Source organism: Oryctolagus cuniculus, chromosome 7 (assembly GCF_964237555.1).
Source record: "Oryctolagus cuniculus chromosome 7, mOryCun1.1, whole genome shotgun sequence".
Taxonomy (NCBI): domain Eukaryota; kingdom Metazoa; phylum Chordata; class Mammalia; order Lagomorpha; family Leporidae; genus Oryctolagus; species Oryctolagus cuniculus.
Window position 1 is genome coordinate 50,463,334 of NC_091438.1, and position 20,155 is coordinate 50,483,488.

At 43.2% G+C, this 20,155-nt stretch overlaps 1 protein-coding gene and 1 pseudogene across 25 annotated transcripts in view; one reads left to right on the top strand and one right to left on the bottom strand.

The window, feature by feature from the left end:
- PDE4DIP (phosphodiesterase 4D interacting protein) overlaps window positions 1–20,155 on the top strand; it is a 233,807-nt gene that overhangs the window by 1,411 nt on the left and 212,241 nt on the right. The gene's annotated exons all lie outside the window — the stretch shown is intronic.
- On the bottom strand, window positions 6,681–8,040 carry LOC103350080 (mRNA export factor pseudogene; annotated as a pseudogene).

Sequence of the window (20,155 nt, forward strand, 5' to 3'; positions counted from 1 at the left end):
AAGGAATGAAGCAAGAAGTATTTGATCATTTATAAAGTGAACTTTTAGCCCATAAATAATTACCTTTAAAAAAAAGTGTATTTGTGGTATGTTGAATGTTTTTCATATACAACTTTGGAATTTTTCTATTAATATTTATTTATTTGAAAGGCAGAGGGGCAGAGTAAGGGAGAGACAGAGAGAGAGAGAAGGATAGAGAGAAAGAGAGTTCTTCCATATGCTGGTTTATTACCCAAATGCCAGCAACAACCAGGGTTAGGTCAGGCTGAAGTCAGAAGCCAAGAACTCCATCCAGGTCTTCCAGGCAGGTGGCAGGACCTCAAGCACTCGGGACATCATCTGCTGCTTCCTGGATGCATTAGCAGGAAGCCATCTAAACTGCTGAGTAACCAGGACTGGAACTAGGCACCCTGGTACAGGAGACAGGCATCCCCAGAGGCGGCTTAACCCACTTTACCACAGGCTTTGGAATTCTTTAAAAGCTTGGAACAAAAATAAATCTGAGTCTCTAGCATGTTTATAACTTTAACACTTCATAACTACTTTACATAGTGTGGGTGAATTATTTTCATCTGGAAAGAAGCCATAATACTGCAAAATTTAAAGTGGACCAAGACTCCTTATCATAAATGTGAGATTTTTCTGTTTTTGGAAACAAAACTGAGTTCTCTAAATTTTGGCTTAAGTGTCAAAATAGATAACAAATACTCATTGTTTCTTTTTTCTTTCTTTCTTTTTTTTTTCTTTTTTTTTTTTGACAGGCAGAGTGGACAGTGAGAGAGACAGAGAGAAAGGTCTTCCTTTGCCATTGGTTCACCCTCCAATGGCCGCCGTGGCTGGCGCGCTTTGGCCGGCGCACCGTGCTGATCCAAGGGCAGGAGCCAGGTACTTCTCCTGGTCTCCCATGGGGTGCAGGGCCCAAGCACCTGGGCCATCCTCCACTGCACTCCCTGGCCACAGCAGAGAGCTGGCCTGGAAGAGGGGCAACCGGGACAGAATCCGGCGCCCCGACCGGGACTAGAACCTGGTGTGCCGGCGCCGCCGTGGCGCCAGCTCATTGTTTCTTTAAAAGTTATTCATCTGACACACTATCTTCACCTTCAACTTAGCTGATGATATATCTTGAAATGTTTTTAAAAATCCAGGCATTTACAAATTAATTTGTTTCAGGAAGCTCACCAAATTAGTGCTACACTCACCTTCATTTAAAAATCAGTTTACAACAAAAGTGTAGCATACTTTTAAAAACAGAACTATATTAGCTATAGGGTTAGGAGTTTAGTGAGTATTGGAGTATTAGAGCTTGTGCTTTAAAGGCATAGTTTTTGGTATAATTTTCTAATTCCCAATCAATTGAAAATGTAAGAAAGCAGTTCTGGGGGTTGGCACTCTGACGTGGTAGGCTAAACCTCTGCCTGCAGCACTGGCATCCCATATGGGTACTGGTTCATGTCCTGGCTGCTCCACTTTTGATCCAGCTCCCTGCTGATAGCCTAGGAAAGCAATGGAAGATGGCCCAAGTCCTTGGGCCCCTGTACCCACGTGAGAGACCTGGAAGAAGCTCCTGGATCCTGGCTTTGGATTGGCCCAGCTCTGACCATTGCAGCCATTTGGGGAATGAAACAGCAGATGGAAGACCTTTCTCTCTGTCTCTCCCTATCTCCATCTGTAACTCTACCTATGAAATAAATAAATAAATCTTAAAAAAGAGCAATTTTATACATTGTCCAGTTTCAGTTTAATTCAGTGTTATTTTTTGAGCAGAGATGCTGGGAGGTTCATACAATTCTGGATACAAAACACCATCAGGTAGCTCAGAATCTACAGATCTAAACTCTGTAACTGTGGCATGGAGTGTGTGCTGTGATAGAAAGATGAATTGTGGAATAAAAGTAAATAAAAGAGTCTCTCCAGGGGAAACTGAGCCCCAGGAGGCCATACAACGTGATGTTATGTTAGAAAATAGGTCAAAATCTGATATTTAACTTGCTGAGTTTGTTTCTTAACTGGAAAATTCAAAAGACTATTATATATATCTAGAATGATAAATTATTAATTCATAACAAGGATTTTAACATTTCAGGGGATTAAATTCTCTTGTTATTCCAGTGAGGTCTCTCTTGACATAGTTAAATCTATGTGGAGGTCAAATTATAACCAAAAAGATGTTTGTGATACCTGAATTTGGAACAAGAGGAATTCATCCATAGATAGTAAAGAATTTTGATATTTTGGGGGCCAGCATTGTAGTGCAGTGAGTTAAACCACAGCCTGTTATGCCTGCATCCTATGTGAGTGCTCTTTGGAATCCCTGCTGCTCCACTTTCAATCTAGCTTCCTGCTAATGTGTCGGGGAAAGCTGCAGAAGATGGCCCAAAAACTTGGGTCCCTTCCACCCATCTGGACCCATTGAGGCCATTTGGGGAGTGAATCAGTGGATAGAAAATCTCTCTCTGTGTGTTTTCCTCTTTCTCTGTTTTTCTGCCTTTCAAATAAGTAAATTAATTTTTTAAAAAAGTTTTTGATATCATCGAACAGTATATCAAGGAATACAGATGGTGCCATGTTTTGGGAATGATTTGTCTCTCAAAAGTTCACGTGCTTGAGGCTTAGCCCCTAAAGTGGCAGTGTTGGAGATAGTGCTTTTATGAGATGATGAAGTGGGGGCCTGTGTTTGTGGCATAGCGGGTAGAGCTGCCACCTGTGATGCTGACATCCCATGTGGACTCTGATTCAAGTCCCAGCTATGCTACTTCTGATCCAACTCCCTGCTGGTGGCCTGGGAAAAGCAGCAGCAGATGTCCAAGTGCTTGGGACTCTACATCCATGTCGTAGACCCAGAGGAAGCTCCTGGCTTCAGCCTGGCTTTGCCTTGGCCGTTGCAGCCACTTGGGAGTGAACCAGCAGATGGAAAATATCTCTCCCTGTTTCTCCCTCTCTCTGTAATTCATTCAAACAAATAAATAAATCTTTAAAGAATAAAAAGAGGAGATGAAGTTGCTAAGAGATTGATGCTTTATTTGTGGGAGTGAGTCTGGCTGTCTTAGAATTGGATTGGCTATTCTGAGGGCCAACTGTTGAAACTTGAGTTTGGCTTCCTGTACTTGCTGTCTTTCTTCCTCTCACCATGTGATCTCCTCCTCCCACAGTCACTTCTCTGCCCTGCTGTGTCACAACCAGGTGCCAGGGCCATGCTGCTTGGACTTCCCAGCCACCAGACTCATGAGCCAAAATAAACTTTTCTTTATGTTACCTGGAGTCAGGGATCCTTTTAGATAAAACAGGACAGTGGGTGTCCGTTAATGATCAACTTCCCTTCTTATGGATGCTTTCTCAGTTTTCTATTCTTTATGTGCTACTATTTTTTTTTTTTATCAGATTGTGGTCTTTTTGGTTTGTGAATCCTTGGGTCTTTTTTTTTTTTTTTTTGACAGGCAGAGTGGACAGTGAGAGAGAGAGAGACAGAGAGAAAGGTCTTCCTTTTGCCGTTGGTTCACCCTCCAATGGCCGCCGCGGCCAGCGTGCTGCGGCCAGTGCACCACGCTGATCCGATGGCAGGAGCCAGGAGCCAGGTGCTTCTCCTGGTCTCCCATGGGGTGCAGGGCCCAAGCACTTGGGCCACCCTCCACTGCACTCCCAGGCCACAGCAGAGAGCTGGCCTGGAAGAGGGGCAACCGGGAAAGAATCCGGAGCCCCGACCGGGACTGGAACCTGGGGTGCCGGTGCTGCAAGGTGGAGGATTAGCCTAGTGAGCTGTGGCGCCAGCCTCTTGGGTCTATTTCAAGTGTCAGCACATCGCTTTAAATTAGTTTGTCCTGATTGTGAGGTTTTAAATTCCAAAAGGCAAGCTTATTTTCCATAGGCAAAATTTGTAATGGGGATAGGGAAGTAGGGTAAAGAGACCTTGTTCCATCCCCTACTTGCTGGCAATGCAGACCAGGTGGCTAGGGTGGGCCCAGGTATGGTCCTGAGAGGCAGAGGGTCAGAGAGGGCTTCACATAGGTGATGAATTCTTGCCTGGCCTGACATGGTAATGAATTTGTGTTGGGCAGGAAGCAAATTTTGTCAGAGACACAAGCAGATTTGTGCCCCCTGAAAAAATGCCTTATTGCAGTGTATCCCATGCTGTGATAGAAACATCTGTGAGGCTTAAACTCAAAGGAGATATCTTTCAAGTACTGTTTACAGGGGCAAGTGTCATAGAGTAGCAGGTAAAGCTGCTACCTGTGAGGCTTATATCCCATATGGGTGCCGGTTTGTGTCCTGGTTGGTCCACTTTCAATATAGTTCCTTGCCAATGGCCTGGAAAAGCAGTGAAAGATGATCCCTGTATCCATGTGGGAGACCCGGAAGAAGTTCCTGGCTCCAGGCTTTGGTCTGGCCCAGCCCTGGCTGTTGCAGCCATCTGGGGAGTTAACCTGCAGATGGAAGATTTCTCTCTTTCTCTGTCTCCCTAACTCTCTCTATAACTCTTCATTTCAAATAAAAAATGTATTTAGAATATTTAAATAGCTCTCAAGTACGACAATAAAAATCAATTAAAAAGTGGGCAAAGGTGGCAAGCCTTTGGCCTAGTGGGTAAGATGCTGGTTAAGACACCCACATCCCACATTGGAGTACCTAGCTTCAGTACCCAGCTCCAACTCCTGACTCCAGCTTCCTACTAATGTAAACCATGGGAGACAGTGCTGGTGGCTTAAGAAGTTGGGTTTCTGCCACCCACGTGAGAGACCTGGATTAACTTCTTAGCTACTGGCTTCCACCTGGTCTAGCCCTAACCATTGTGGGCATTTGGGGGAGTGACCCAGGGGATTGGAGCATGCACTCTTTCTGCCTCTCAAATAAAGAAATACTTTTAAAAAATTTAGTTATTTGAAAGGCAACCGTATATAGAGGGAGGCACACAGAGAGATCTTCCATCTGCTGGTTCACTCCCAATGGCTGAAAAGGCCTAGAGTGGGTCAGACCAAAGCCAGGAGCTTCTTCTGAGTCTCCTATGTGGGTGCAGGGGCCCGAGAACTTGGGCCATATTCTGCCACATTCTCTGGTGCATTAAGCAGGGAACTGAATTGGAAGTGGAGCAACTGGGACTCGAACCAGTGTTACACCACAACACTGGCCCCCAAGAAATAATTTTTTAATGAGCAAAAGATTTCAGCAGACACTTCACCAAAATTATTATCTGCATACTAATTAAGCTCTTGGACAGATGCTCAACAGTAGTCATTAGAGAAATGTAAGTCAAAACTGTATTAAGATACAATTTCATACCCACTTGAATAAGACAGTCATGAGTGTTAATAAAGATGTAGAGAAACTAGAATTTTCATTCAATGCTAGTAAGAATATAAAAGAATTGCAAAGCAATTTGGCATTTTCCTAAAAAGTTAAAGATACCCCTACTGTTCTACTCCTAGGAATTTACCCAAGAGAAATGAAAGCCCATGTATACACGAAGACTTGCAGACCAGAGTTCATAACAGATTTATGAAACTGGAAATAACCAAACAATTGTTGAATTAAAAAAAAAAAACAAATTGTGGCACTTTCATTCAGTGGAATACTATTCAGCAATAAAAGAATATTAACCATCCACAGTAGGGATAAATCTCAAAACAATTATGTTGAGTAAAAGGCATGCTGCAAGACCCCATTCATGGCCGGTGCCACGGCTCACTAGGCTAATCCTCCACCTTGCGGCGCCGGCACACTGGGTTCTAGTCCCGGTCCGGGCACCGGATTCTGTCCCGGTTGCCCCTCTTCCAGGCCAGCTCTCTGCTGTGGCCAGGGAGTACAGTGGAGGATGGCCCAAGAGCTTGGGCCCTGCACCCCATGGGAGACCGGGAGAAGCACCTGGCTCCTGCCATCGGATCAGTGCAGTGTGCCGGCAGTAGCGCGCCAGCCGTGGTGGCCATTGGAGGGTGAACCAACGGCAAAGGAAGACCTTTCTCTCTCTCTCTCTCACTGTCCACTCTGCCTGTCAAAAAAAAAAAAAAAAGAAAATCCCATTCATATGAAATTCTAGAAAACTCAAATACAGCAGCAGAGTGCAAAGCAGTGGCTTCCTGTGTATTAGTGGGACAGGAGGTAGGAGGGATTACAAAAGGGCAGAAGGAAACTTTTGGGTCTGCTAGACAAGTTTATCATCTTAATTGTGGTGATGATTTTACAAATCTATATGTATGTAAAAACGTTTCAGATTATACACTCTGCCTAGTTTATTGCGTGTAAGATCTCAAAAGTTGTAAAATAACAACAATAACAAAAATATGGTTAGACTGACATGATAGTTGAAGTTTGATATTAGGAATTCTCTGAATCTTCTGTGTAGCCCTTCTTCCCTGACAGTTGTCTGTGAATTACATACTATGCAGATAGAAGGCATACACAGACAGATTGCCATCAGCTGACAATTAACTTAATTCATTTTTTAAGTACTGTTTTTTAAAAAAAAGATTTATTTATTTATTTATTTGAAAGTTAGAGTTACAGAGAGTAAGAGAGAGAGAACGACTGAGATCTTCCATCCGCTGGTTCACTCCCCAAATGGCCACAGTGGCCAGAGCTGGGCCAGGCTAAACTAAATTTATATATATATTTAGAATTTAGAATATACTTAGAATTTTTTTTTGCAATCTTCAAAATAGTTTATTACAAAATACAGTACAGGTGTGCAGACCATGCCCCAGAACCTCGAATGCACACAGCGCTGGAAGACGCCCCGCTGCACCCCCGGCGCTGCCGACAAGGACCTAACTTCTAGGACAACGCCAGCCTCCCGCGGCCGGCAGTGGAATGGGGACGGCAAGTCGCCGCCCACACGGTGCTCTGGCTGCTCGGCTATGACGTCGCTTCCCCAGGGGCTGAAATCCACGTCCGTGGGCGACAACCCAGCGCGCTGGGACCTGCACGCGGGCAGACAAGTGGACTGGCCAACCCGACGCTGCCGGCCGCTGCTTCTTATTCCTGGGCTTCAGCTCTTCAGCCGAGTTACGCAGGAAAATGTAATTTTTCTTTTGGGGATTATAAAACTCATGTCCCTTGGACCAGTCGTAGCTGGAGGCGTAGGCGAAGATGTTGGCGTTGTGGTTGAAGCCGCAGGCTGCTATCGGCTGGTCTAACTGCTCTGAAGTTTTGAGTTTTGTTCTGGCATCTTTGTCCCAGAAGCTGAAGCGGCCGTCAGACCCCACGGTGGCCAGGGTGCCGTGAACGGGATGGAACACAATGCCATTGACCGCGTAGATGTCCTGAGGCGCTGACGTGTTGGTCCCGTTGGAGCGATGACACTTAAAGGTGAAGTTGTCTTTGGCAGGATTCGGAGGGTTGATGTAGTGAATAGCAACTCGCCCCTCAATACTGCCCAGAGCAAATCCAGTTGGCTTGTTCTGTTTGTCTTTAAAAATAGCCACATATCGATGCCGGTGTTTCAGCGGGGACTCACTCTATCCTCCGGAACTCGGAAGGCTGGTTCTCCAACTGGTACACAATCAGGCCCTTCTCCGCGGTCGCCACCATGGCCATCGGGTAGATCACATCAGCACAGTAACACCTCTCGGGGAGCTGCAGAACCATCCTAGGATTTGACGACCGCGTATCCCAGAACTTCAGGGTCTTGTCCCAGCTCCCGGTCATCACGCAGCTGTAGTTGGGGGCTTTGATCCAGTGTATGGTTTTAACAGGAGCGATCTGAATTGCCTGATTGCTGTTGAGGTCCCACATTTTGACAGTTTTATCACAAGATGCGGTGAACGCTTTGCTCCCGTCGTCACTCCAGCAGACGTCGAGGACCGGCCCGGTGTGCATCTGCTGGGCTTTCGGGATGTTCTGCCCACTGTCCTGAACCTCCCAGCAGCGGACGTCATTGGCCCACGACCCTGCGATGAGGAAGTTCCCCGGCAAGGTCGGCGGGCTGAAGGACAGGCAGCCCACGCTGTCGTCGGGAGAAGACGTCACCTCGATGTCCTTCATGGGGTTGTGGTTATCGGTCGTCGTGCTGCCGAACATGCTGGTCCCGCTGGTCCCAAAGCCCGAGGATTTTAGATTGTAAATTATATATTTATATTATAAAGCCCGAAATAGACACCTTCCATCCCCAAACACAGAGTTAAATCAAATAATTCATTAAAGGAGGCAAAATGGAATTGTGAAGCATTCAGTTAACCCAAAAGAACACAGGAAAATAGGGAAAAGGCATATAGAACAGAAAAGAAAGATAGCAAATATCAGCAGAGTAGATTTAAACTCAAACATACCAATAATCACAGTGAATGTTAAAGATATGAATATCCCAATCAAAAGTCAGAGATCTTCAGATTGGATTAAAAAAAACTAGATGCAACATTCATTGCCCATAAGAAACTCATTTTAAACATAAAAATACAAATATGATAAAAGTAAAAAGATGGAAAAAGACATATGCAAAGAAAAGTATTAACACAGCAAGCTGAGTGCTAGCCATTGAAAGGTCTGCTTGCAGGGGTGGCCTTGGCTGGCATCTGACAACTTGGATTTAGGAGGGTTTCTACCACCCTAACTGGGCAACTGTGGTAGGCAGAAGTTGCCCACATGACTTGTCCAATAAAAACTGTGGGCACTGAATCTCCAACATGTTTTCTTTGTGGATAACATCTCGCACATATTTTCACAGTTCGTTGCTAGGGGAATTCAGTGTATTCTGTGTGACTGCATTGGCAGATGATACTTAGAAGCTTGTGCCTTCTTCCTTCCATAGTTTGCCCTTGTGCCTCTCCCATTGGGTGGTTTTCTGTAGCATCCTTCCACTGGGATAAACCACAGCTGTGAGTATGAATACACACTGAACTCTGTGAGTGCTCCCAGAGAATCAGTGAACCTGACGGTGATCTGGGGACCTTTAACACCAATCAAAAGAAACCTGGAGTGTCTTTATTGATATCAGATCAAGTAGATAGATAGAAAGAAAGAAAAATTGCTAGTGATAAAAAAGTACTATTGATAAAGAGAGCAGCTTCATAGCAATCAAAAGGTAAATTTATCAAGGGATTTAACAATCCTAATATTTATATATCTAATACCAGTGCTTCAAAACACATTGAACAAAGAGAAATAACAAATCCAAAATCCCTATTGGTAGATTTTAGTATCCTTCGCTCAATAATTGATACAACAGGCCGGCGCTGAGGCTCACTAGGCTAATCTTCTGCCTTGCGGCGCCGGCACACCGGGTTCTAGTCCCGGTCGGGGCGCCGGATTCTGTCCCGGTTGCCCCTCTTCCAGGCCACCTCTCTGCTGTGGCCTGGGATGCAGTGGAGGATGGCCCAAGTGCTTGGGCCCTGCACCCCATGGGAGACCAGGATAAGTACCTGGCTCCTGCCATGGGATCAGCACGTTGCGCTGGCCGCAGCGCACCAGCTGCGGCGGCCATTGGAGGGTGAACCAATGGCAAAGGAAGACCTTTCTCTCTGTCTCTGTCTCTCTCTCTCACTGTCCACTCTGCCTGTCCAAAAAAAAAAAAAAATAAAATAAATTGATACAACAATTAGACACAAAATCAATAAGGAAAAGGAAAACTTGAACACAATGAACCAAGTTGATCTAACTGATTTTTATACAACACACCACCCAACAATAGTAGAATATACATTCTTTTCAAACACACAAGGAACTTTACCAAGATCATAATTAAACTTATTTAAATAATAAAAAATGTGGTTCTCTGATACATTGGAATTAAATTAGAAATCAACAACACAAAATAGTATGGAAAATCATCAATATTTGGAAGCTACTCTCACACACACACACACACACACTAAATACCCATGGAACAAACATGATACCAAAAGTGAAATAAATTCTTTTAAGCTAACTGAAATGAAGTCATAAGAAAAAAAAATCTGTGGGCTACAAATAAAGCAGTACTTGAAATGAAATTTGCAGAACTTTATAAAGTATATTAGGAAAGAAAATGGGCCAGTGCCATGGCTCATTTGGCTAATCCTTTGCCCATGGCGCTGGCACCCTGGGGTTCTAGACCCAGGTGGGGTGCCCGGTACTAGTCCCGGTTGCTCCTCTTCCAGTCCAGCTCTCTGCTGTGGCCCAGGAGGGCAGTGGAGGATGGACCAAGTGCTTGGGTCCCTGCACCTGCATAGAAGACCAGGAGGAAGCACCCGGCTCCTGGCTTCAGATCGGTGCAGTGCCAACCGTAGTGGCCATTGGGGGAGTGAACCAATGGAAGAAGACCTTTCTCTCTGTCTCTGTCTCTCTCTCTCACTGTGTATAACTCTACCTGTCAAAAAAATAAAAAAGTCTCCTTAAATGATTGATTAATTATCAAGCTTCCACCCTAAGAAACAAGAAAAGGGACAGGTATTTGGTACAGTGGTTAGGTAAGTTGTTACCTGGAATGCATGCATCTCATATCAGGGTGCTTGGTTTGTGTCCCATTCCTACAAATTCAATCCTGGGGAGACAACAGGTGATGGCTCAAGTACTTGGGTCTCTGCCACCCACATGGGAGACCCAGATAGAGTTCCAGGTTCCTAGCTTCAGGGTCAACCACTTCTGGCTGTTGCAGGCATTTGAGGAGTGAACTAGTAGATGGAAAATCTCTCGCACTTGCTTGCACTCATGCTTGCTCACTCTCTCTCTACCTTTCAAAAAAAAAATGAAAACTTAAAAAAAGAAGACATTAACAATGTAAGAGCAAATGAAATTCAAACTAGAAGAAAATAAATAATAAGAATTATAAGGAAAATCAAATAAGTTGAAAACAGAAAAATAACAGAAAATCAATGATGCAAAAGATTATTGTCTTAAAAAGTTACTAAAATCGGTAAACTTCAAGTCAGGCTAATCAAGAAAGAAAGAGAAAATGCAAATTACCAATATCAGGTATGAGAAAAATAACATCACTACAGATATTAAAGGGTAAAAAAGGGAAAGGAATGAAAATTTTATGGCAATAAAACTGACAACTTAGATTAAATGGACAAATTCCTTGAAAGACACAAGGTAACAAAGCTCCCCTGAGAAGAAATAATAAGCTGAATAATTACTTTTTTATTAAGGAAATTAAATTTATAGTTAAAAATATTCCCACAGGCTGGTGCCGTGGCTCAAATGGCTAATCTTCCGCCTGTGGCACCAGCACCCCGGGTTCTGGTTCTAGTCCAGGTTGGGGCGCCAGATTCTGTCCCGGTTGCTCCTCTTCCTGTCCAGCTCTCTGCTGTGGCCCGGGAGGGCAGTGGAGGATGGCCCAAGTGCTTGGGCCCTGTATCTGCATGGGAGACCAGGAGAGGCACCTGGTTCCTGGCTTCAGATCGGTGCAGTGCGCAGGCTGTAGCGGCCATTTAGGGGGTGAACCAACGGAAGGAAGACCTTTCTCTCTCTCTCTCACTGTCTAACTCTGCCTGTCAAAAAAATAAAATAAAATAAAAAATAAAAAAAATATTCCCACAAAGAAGATTCAGGCATAAAAGTCTTATTCAGTGAATTTTACAAAGCATTTAAGGAAGAAATAATGCTAATTCTACATTCACTGTCCCCCAAAATTGAGGAGAAATGATGTACTAACTCATTTTATGAGGCCAGGGGTCCTTAATATCAAATCCAGACAAAGACATTACAAGTAAAGAATACAGGCTGGCGCCGCGGCTCACTAGGCTAATCCTCCGCCTAGCGGCGCCGGCACACCGGGTTCTAGTCCCGGTCGGGGCGCCGGATTCTGTCCCGGTTGCCCCTCTTCCAGGCCAGCCCTCTGCTGTGGCCCGGGAGTGCAGTGGAGGATGGCCCAGGTGCTTGGGCCCTGCACCCCATGGGAGACCAGGAAAAGCACCTGGCTCCTGGCTCCTGCCATCAGATCAGCGCGGTGCGCCGGCCGCAGCGCGCCGGCCGCGGCGGCCATTGGAGGGTGAACCAACGGCAAAGGAAGACCTTTCTCTCTGTCTCTCTCTCTCACTGTCCACTCTGCCTGTCAAAAAAAAAAAAAAAAAAAAAAAAAAAAAACAAAACAAAAAAAAACAAGTAAAGAATACAAACTAATGTTCCTCATGAACATAGACACAAAAAAAGTTAGCATAATTTTCGCAAAACTAATCCACAATGTATAAAAAGGGTGATATATCATGACTAAGTGTAGAATTTATCCCAGGAGCCCAACAATGATTTTAACATTCTTAGATCAAGCAATATAATTCACCACAATAACAGAGTAAAAAAGAAAAACAACATAGTCATTCTTGGTAAAAGAAAAAGCAAATGTCTATTCCTCAAAAAATTCTCAGAAAGTTGGAAATAAATGGGAACTTCTTCAACCTAATTAAAGGTACAGTGGTCTCCACTTACCCATGGTTTCACTTTCCATAGTTAAAGTTACCCAGTTAATGGCAGTCCAAAAATATTGAATGGAAAATTTTAGAATATACAATTCACTAGTTCTAAACTGTGCACTGCTCTGAAAAGCATGATAAATTCTCACGTCATCCTGCTCCAACCCTTGTGGGATGTGAAACACTCCTTTGTCCAGCATGTCCACAACTGCATGCACTACCTGCCCACAAGACACTTGGTAACCATTTCAGTTATCAGACCAACAATCGCAATGTCATAGTGCTTATGTCCCTGTCACCCTTATTTTACTTAATAATGGCCCCAAAGCACCAAAGTAATGATGGTGGGAACTTGGGTATGCCAAAGCAGAAAAACAGAAAGCTCTTAATAAGGAAAGATTTTAAAAATTGTATGTTTACATTGCTAAGATCTATAGTAATTATTGCTAATCTCTTTCTGTGCCTGATTTATGAATGAAACTTTCTCCTAGGTACATATGAATAGGAAAAAATATAGCATACAAGTGGCTTGGTACTATCCACAGTTTTAGGCATCCACTGATAGTTTTAGAACATGTCCCTGTGGATAAGAGGAACTACTGCATGTATGGAAAACCCACAGGTAACATACTTCAAAACTATAAAAGTCTGAATGCCTTTCTCCTAAGATCAGGACAGGACAAGGATGTTTGCTTCACTATTTCTACTTAAGATTTTCCTGAAGATTCTACCCAATACAATAAAATAATAAAAATAAATGAGACTTATAGATGAGAAAGAAAGAAATATGCATGGGGTTATACTTGTGTGCTGCAAATGACATAATCCTCATAAAAATGCTATGTGTTGGAGATGACATCCTCACTACATAAAAATACTATGGGATTTACTTGAGTAAATTTACTCAAGTAAGGTACTAGAACTTGTCAGTTCATCAAGGCTGTAAGACACAAACACAATATACAAAGATCAGCCTAAAGCAGCAATGAATGATTGGAAGCTAGTATTTTTAAGACAATACCATTTATAACAGATTAAAAATGCAAAGAATTTAGGAATAAGAGTGCCACAAGATGTGTAAAGACCAGAAGCAAGAAACACAAAACACTGCTGAAAGAAACCAAAGAAGAGCTAAAAGAGGACACTGTTGACATTTTGGGTTGGGCAATTCTTCCTTATAAGTACTGTTCTGTGTGTTTTAAGATGTTACTAGCATCACCTTCACCTTGAAGTATAGCAATCAAAACTAGAGTCGCTTTCTAGTGGCCCTTATGAGGAAAAATTGCCCCCAGTGTGAAGAACTACTAACCTAAATGAATGAAATGATGTATGATGTTTATACAACAGACTCAATATTGTTGAGATATCAATTCTCTAGTTTTTCCCTATTGACCGATAGACTCATTACAATCCCAAACATTTTCCCAGAAGACTTTTGGAGTATACTGACAAGTAGATTCTAAAATATACATAGAAATGTAGAGGTCCCAGCCTAATCTTTTTTTTTATGATTTATTTATTTATTTGAAAGGCAGAGTTACAGAGAGGCAGAGACAGAGAGAGAGAAAAATGTCTTCCAGCTGCTGGTTCACTCCCCAGATGGCCACAACGAATGGAGTTGCGCCAATCTGAAGCCAGGAGCCAGTGACTTCCTCCAGGTCTTCCACGCAGGTGCAGGGGCGCATGGTCTTGAGCCATCTTCTACTGCTTTCCCAGACTATAGTAAAGAGCTGGATCAGAAGTGGAGCAGCCAGGACTCAAACCAGTGGCTATTTGGGATGCTGGCACTGCAGGCAGTAGCTTTACCCACTACACCACAGCACTAGCCCCTTATAGCACTTTTAAATGCGAATAAAGTTAAAGGATTTGATACATGATTTCAAGACTTAGAAAGTAATAGTTATCAAGTCAGTGTGATATCATTCTGAAGATAGACAAATCAACAGAACAGAATAGAAAAATCTGTATACACACACACACACACACACATCCAGATGGTCACTTGATTTCAACAAAAGTACCAAGACAATTAAGTGGAGAAATGGTACTGTTCTAAAAAACATGGTGTTGAGAGCTGGCATTGTGGCGTAGCAGGTAAAGCCACCCCCTGCAATGCTGGCATCCCATGCCATATGGGCACCGGATCAGGTGTGACTGCTCCACTTCCAATCTGGCTCCCTACTAATGTGCCTGGGAAAGCAAAAGAGGATGGCCCAAGTGCTTGGGCCCCTGTACCATGGTAGGAGACCCAGAAGAAGCTCCTGGCTCTTGGCTTCGGCCTGACCCAACCCCAGCCATTGTGTCCATCAGGGGAGTGAACCAGTGAATGAACGATCTCTCTCTCTCTCTCTAACTTTTTCAAATAAATAACTAAATCTTTAAAAATGGTGCTGGAATAACTGCAAAAACATGAACCTTGATCAATAATTTGTACCATATATAAAAATTAACTCAAAATGGATCATAGGGCCAGCGCCGCGGCTCACTAGGCTAATCTTCCACCTGCAGCACCGGCACACTGGGTTCTAGTCCCGGTCGGGGCGCCGGATTCTGTCCCGGTTGCCCCTCTTCCAGGCCAGCTCTCTGCTGTGGCCCGGGATGCAGTGGAGGATGGCCCAAGTGCTTGGGCCCTGCACCCACATGGGAGACCAGGAGAAGCACCTGGCTCCTGGCTTTGGATCAGTGCGGTGCGCTGGCTGCAGTGGCCATTGGAGGGTGAACCAATGGCAAAGGAAGACCTTTCTCTCTTTCTCTTTCACTGTCCACTCCGCCTGTCAAAAAAAAAAATTGATAAAACTGAAATTAGAAGCTTTTATTGCTAGATATGATTCAAAGAAATGAAAGTAATCACAGATGGAGCTGATGTGTCCAAAGGCTATGGATCTGTTTCATTTTATAGTGGTGTGGATGTACAGAACATAGTAGAATCAAAGATCAGTTTTCATGGTAAAAAGCTAAAACTGGATGCTGCAGTCAGGAAACAAACTATATGTGCTAATCATGTGTGGCCATGTTCTTTGATTTTTTTTTTTTAAAGCTGTTTCCTCCTCCGCAGTTTCAGAGTATCTGGAATAATCCAAACATTGAAAATCACAAGTGACCTGCAAACAAGATGACTCCAATAACTCAATATGTTCAGGCATGAAGATAAGAGATGTTTTCCATCCTTTGATTCATTCCAAAAATGCTGACATCATTAGCTTGGGATGAGCCAGGTGTCTGGAACCCAATCCAGTTTTCCCATGTGGATGGCAGGAACACAAGTACTTGAGCCATCAATTGCTGCCTCTAAAGATGAGCATTAGCAGGAATCTGGATTAGAAGCAGAGCTATAACTTGAACCAGGCACTCCAGTGTGGGATGCAGCTATCCCAACTGGCCGCTGAACTGCTGACTCATCAATATATTTATAATTTGCATTAATAATATTTACTGAACTTATGCAATATATCAGGCCATGTCTTAAATACCTTTATAAGCACAATTTCATTTAATTCTCACTAAAATTCTGTGAGAAAGAATGACTTAAAGTGGGAGTTTAGCTCAATGGTTAAGTTGCTGGTTAAAATGCTCACATTACACATAGGAGTTTCTTTTTTTTTAACTTTTATTTAGTAAATATAAATTTCCAAAGTACAGTTTATGGATTACAATGGCTCCCCCCCATAACTTCCCTCCCACTCACACCCCTCCCATCTCCCGCTCCTTCTCCCATTCCATTCACATCAAGATTCATTTTCAATTATCTTTATATACAGAAGATCGATTTAGTATATATTAAGTAAAGATTTCATCAGTTTGCACCCACACAGAAACACAGAGTGTAAAATACTGTTTGAGTACTAGTTATAGCATTACTTCACATTGGACAACACATTAAGGACAGATCCCAAATGAGAAGTAAGTACACAGTGACTCCTGTTGTTGACTTAACAATTTGACACTCTTGTTTATGGCGTCAGGAATCTCCCTAGGCTCTAGTCATGAGTTGCCAAGGCTATGGAAGCCTTTTGAGTTTGCTGGCTTCGATCTTATTCCAACAGGGTCATAGTCAAAGTGGAAGTTCTCTCCTCCCTTCAGAGAAAGGTACCTCCTTCTTTGATGGCCAGTTCTTTCCACTGGGATCTCACTCGCAGAGATCTTTCATTTAGGTCTTCTTTTTTTTTTTTTTTTTTTTCCCCAGGGTGTCTTGGCTTTCCATGCCTAAAATACTCTCATGGGCTCTTCAGCCATATCTGAATGCCTTAAGAGCTGATTCTGAGGCCAGAGTGCTATTTAGGAAATCTGTCATTCTATAAGTCTGCTGTGTATCCCGCTTCCCATGTTGGATTGTTCTCTACCTTTTTTGATTCTATCAGTTAGTATTAGCAGACACTAGTCTTGTTTGTGTGATCCCTTTGACTCTTAGACCTATCAGTGTGATCAATTGTGAACTGAAATTGATCACTTGGACTAGAGAGATGGCATTGGTACATGCCATCTTGATGGGATTGTGTTGGAATCCCCTGGCACGTTTCTAACTCCACCATTTGAGGCAAGTCCAATTGAGCATGTCCCAAATTGTACATCTCCTCCCTCTCTTATTCCCACTCTTATATTTAACAGGGATAACTTTTCAGTTAAATTTAAACACCTAAGAAAAATTGTGTATTAATTACAGAGTTCAACCAATAGTACTAGCACAAAACAAAACAAAAATACTAAAATGGATAAAGTATTACATTGTACATCAACAGTCAGGGCAAGGGCTGATCAAGTCACTGTTTCTCATAGTGTCCATTTCACTTCAACAGGTTTCCCCTTTGGTGCTCTTGATTTCCTTGTAGATTCTGCTTATCAACCCTTTAACTGTTGCATAGTTTGCAAATATTTTTTCCCATTCGGTCGGTTGCCTCTTCACTTTCCTGACTGTTTCTTTTGCAATACAGAAACTTCTCAATTTGATGCAATCCCAAATGTTAATTTTGGCTTTGACTGCCTGTGCTTCTGGCGTCTTTTCCAAGAAGTCTTTGCCGGTACCTGTATCTTGCAGGGTTTCTCCAATGCTCTCTAATAATTTGATGGTGTCAGGTAATAGATTTAAGTCTTTAATCCATGTTGAGTGAATTTTTGTGTAAGGTGAAAGGTAGGGGTCTTGCTTCATGCTTCTGCACGTGGAAATCCAATTTTCCCAGCACCATTTATTGAATAGACTGTCCCTTCTCCAGGGATTGGTTTTGGATCCTTGATCAAATATAAGTTGGCTGTAGATGTTTGGATTGATTTCTGGTGTTTCTATTCTGTTCCATTGGTCTATCCATCTGTTTCTGTACCAGTACCATGCTGTTTTGATAACAACTGCCCTGTAGTATGTCCTGAAATCTGGTATTGTGATGCCTCCGGCTTTGTTTTTGTTGTACAAGGTTGCTTTAGCTATTCGAGGTCTCCTATGTCTCCATATGAATTTCAGCATCATTTTTTTTCCAGATCTGAGAAGAATGTCTTCGGTATTTTGATTGGTATTGCATTGAATCTATAAATTGCTTTTTGGAGAATGGACATTTTGATGATGTTGATTCTTCCAATCCATGAGCATGGAAGATTTTTCCATTTTTTGGTATCCTCTTCTATTTCTTTCTTTAAGGTTTACACATAGGAGTTTCTAGGATTGACACCCAGCTCCTGCTCCTGCTTCCAGTTTGCTACTAATACAGACTCTGAGAGGCAGCCATGAGGTTCAAGTAATTGGGCTTCTGCCACCTACATGGGAGGCCTGGACTGAATTCTTGCTTCTGACTTTGGCCTGGCCCAGTCCCAGCCATTGTTGGAATTTGAGGAGTAAACCAGTGAATGGGAGATGCCCCTTGGCCCACCCCCTGTTTATATGTGTCTCTGTCTCTCTACCTCTCAAATAATTTTTAAAAAGTGATGCTTTTGAAAAGCATAAAAAAGGGAGACCCATTTTCATAGAAAGTTTAAATAATTTGACAAAGTCACACAGTTATAAAGTGGTAGAGCTTATACTTGATTGACAGGTACTAAATTTATTTTACATGTGCATCAGAGTAATAATTTTCTTCTATCTAGTAGATTTTTGAAATACTTCAATCACCCTAAGTTTACTTTTCTTTTAAAAATAAAATTAAACAAAAACCATAAAACAAAAGCCTTTCGTAGGATGTGGACAGAGATGACCCAATCTAACAAGAATGAAAATATCAAGGACAGTGCTGTGGTGTAGTGGGTAAAGCCTCCGACTGCAGTGCCGGCATCCCATATGAGCGCTGGCTCATGTCCTGGCTGCTCCACTTCCGATCCAGCTCTCTGCTATGGCCTGGGAAAGCAGTAGAAGATGGCCCAAGTGCTTGGGCCCCTGCACCCATGTGGAAGACCCAGAAGAAGCTCCTGGCTCCAGGCTTCAGATAGGCCCAGCTCCAGCCATTGCAGCCATCTTGGGGAGTGAACCAGTGGATGGAAGACCTCTCTTTCTCTGCCTCTCTGTCGCTCTGCCTTTCAAATAAATAAATAAATCTTTAAAAATAAAAAGAGAAAGAAAATATCATCTGTTTAAAATAATGTTTCATTACTAAAATCTGACCTTGTGAGAATTTGCTCTCTCATGTAAATAGCAAAACCTCTGAAGCTCAGCACAGAGAAATGAGTGACCTGTTTAAAACAAAGAAAGTGTACCTGGACCTGACCAAGAATATATTAAAAAAAAGCATCAGAGAGCTCCACATTCAGGTTAATAAAAATGGATGAATCGAACATTTTCAAAGGAGAATCTGGGACACTGTTCAAATAATAAAGACTTAAAGCAAGCTGGGCTTGCTGCCCAGAATAACAGGCGTGTGCATGGGGGGGGGGGGGTTGTCCACTGTGTGTGTGCTCCTCCACACTCATATCTAACCGTACAGCACCAGCTCAGAGAAAGTGGAACCACGGACAGAAATGTTAACATGGACAAGTGACCCTAGGATACAGACAGAAACAGTACTGTAGTTTAGCATCCTTTTTGTCTCCATCACAGTCCAATCTGTAATTTTTTGGCTATGCAATATCTTGAGTTTGAAATCTCTGAACTAAATATTACCACTAACATGCATAGCTTTATTGTAATTTCAACAAGAAAGATTTTCATGGATTGCACCTATCTTCTAAAGAGAAAAAAGATTCTTGGTAGTCATTGAAAGCACATTCTGGAGAGAGCATGTTCAGGGGATACATTCTGCAGGTCTTAGACAATTGCTATTTTTTTTTTTTTTTTTTTTTGACAGGCAGAGTGGACAGGGAGAGAGAGAGACAGAGAGAAAGGTCTTCCTTTTGCCGTTGGTTCACCCTCCAATGGCCGCCGCGGCCGGCGCGCTGCGGCCGGCGCACCGCGCTGATCCGATGGCAGGAGCCAGGAGCCAGGTGCTTTTCCTGGTCTCCCATGGGGTGCAGGGCCCAAGCACCTGGGCCATCCTCCATTGCACTCCCTGGCCACAGCAGAGAGCTGGCCTGGAAGAGGGGCAACCGGGACAGAATCCGGCGCCCCGACCGGGACTAGAACCCGGTGTGCCGGCGCCGCAAGGCGGAGGATTAGCCTAGTGAGCCGCGGCGCCGGCCGACAATTGCTATTTAACACTCAATTTTCATATACATCTGATTTCCTGTTGTGCAGTTTTCAATAATTTCTCAGATTTCTTTGTCCTTCTTTACTGTAGGGAATAATAGTTTCTTTGTGAATGGGAGGGCTGGATCCCTAACTCGACAGCATGACCTTGGATTGAGGGAAGGTTCAGGAGTCTGTGTATTAGGTACTATTACTTTTGCCACATAGCAAATCAGCCCAAAGCTTCAGAGCTGAAAACTACAGATATTTATTA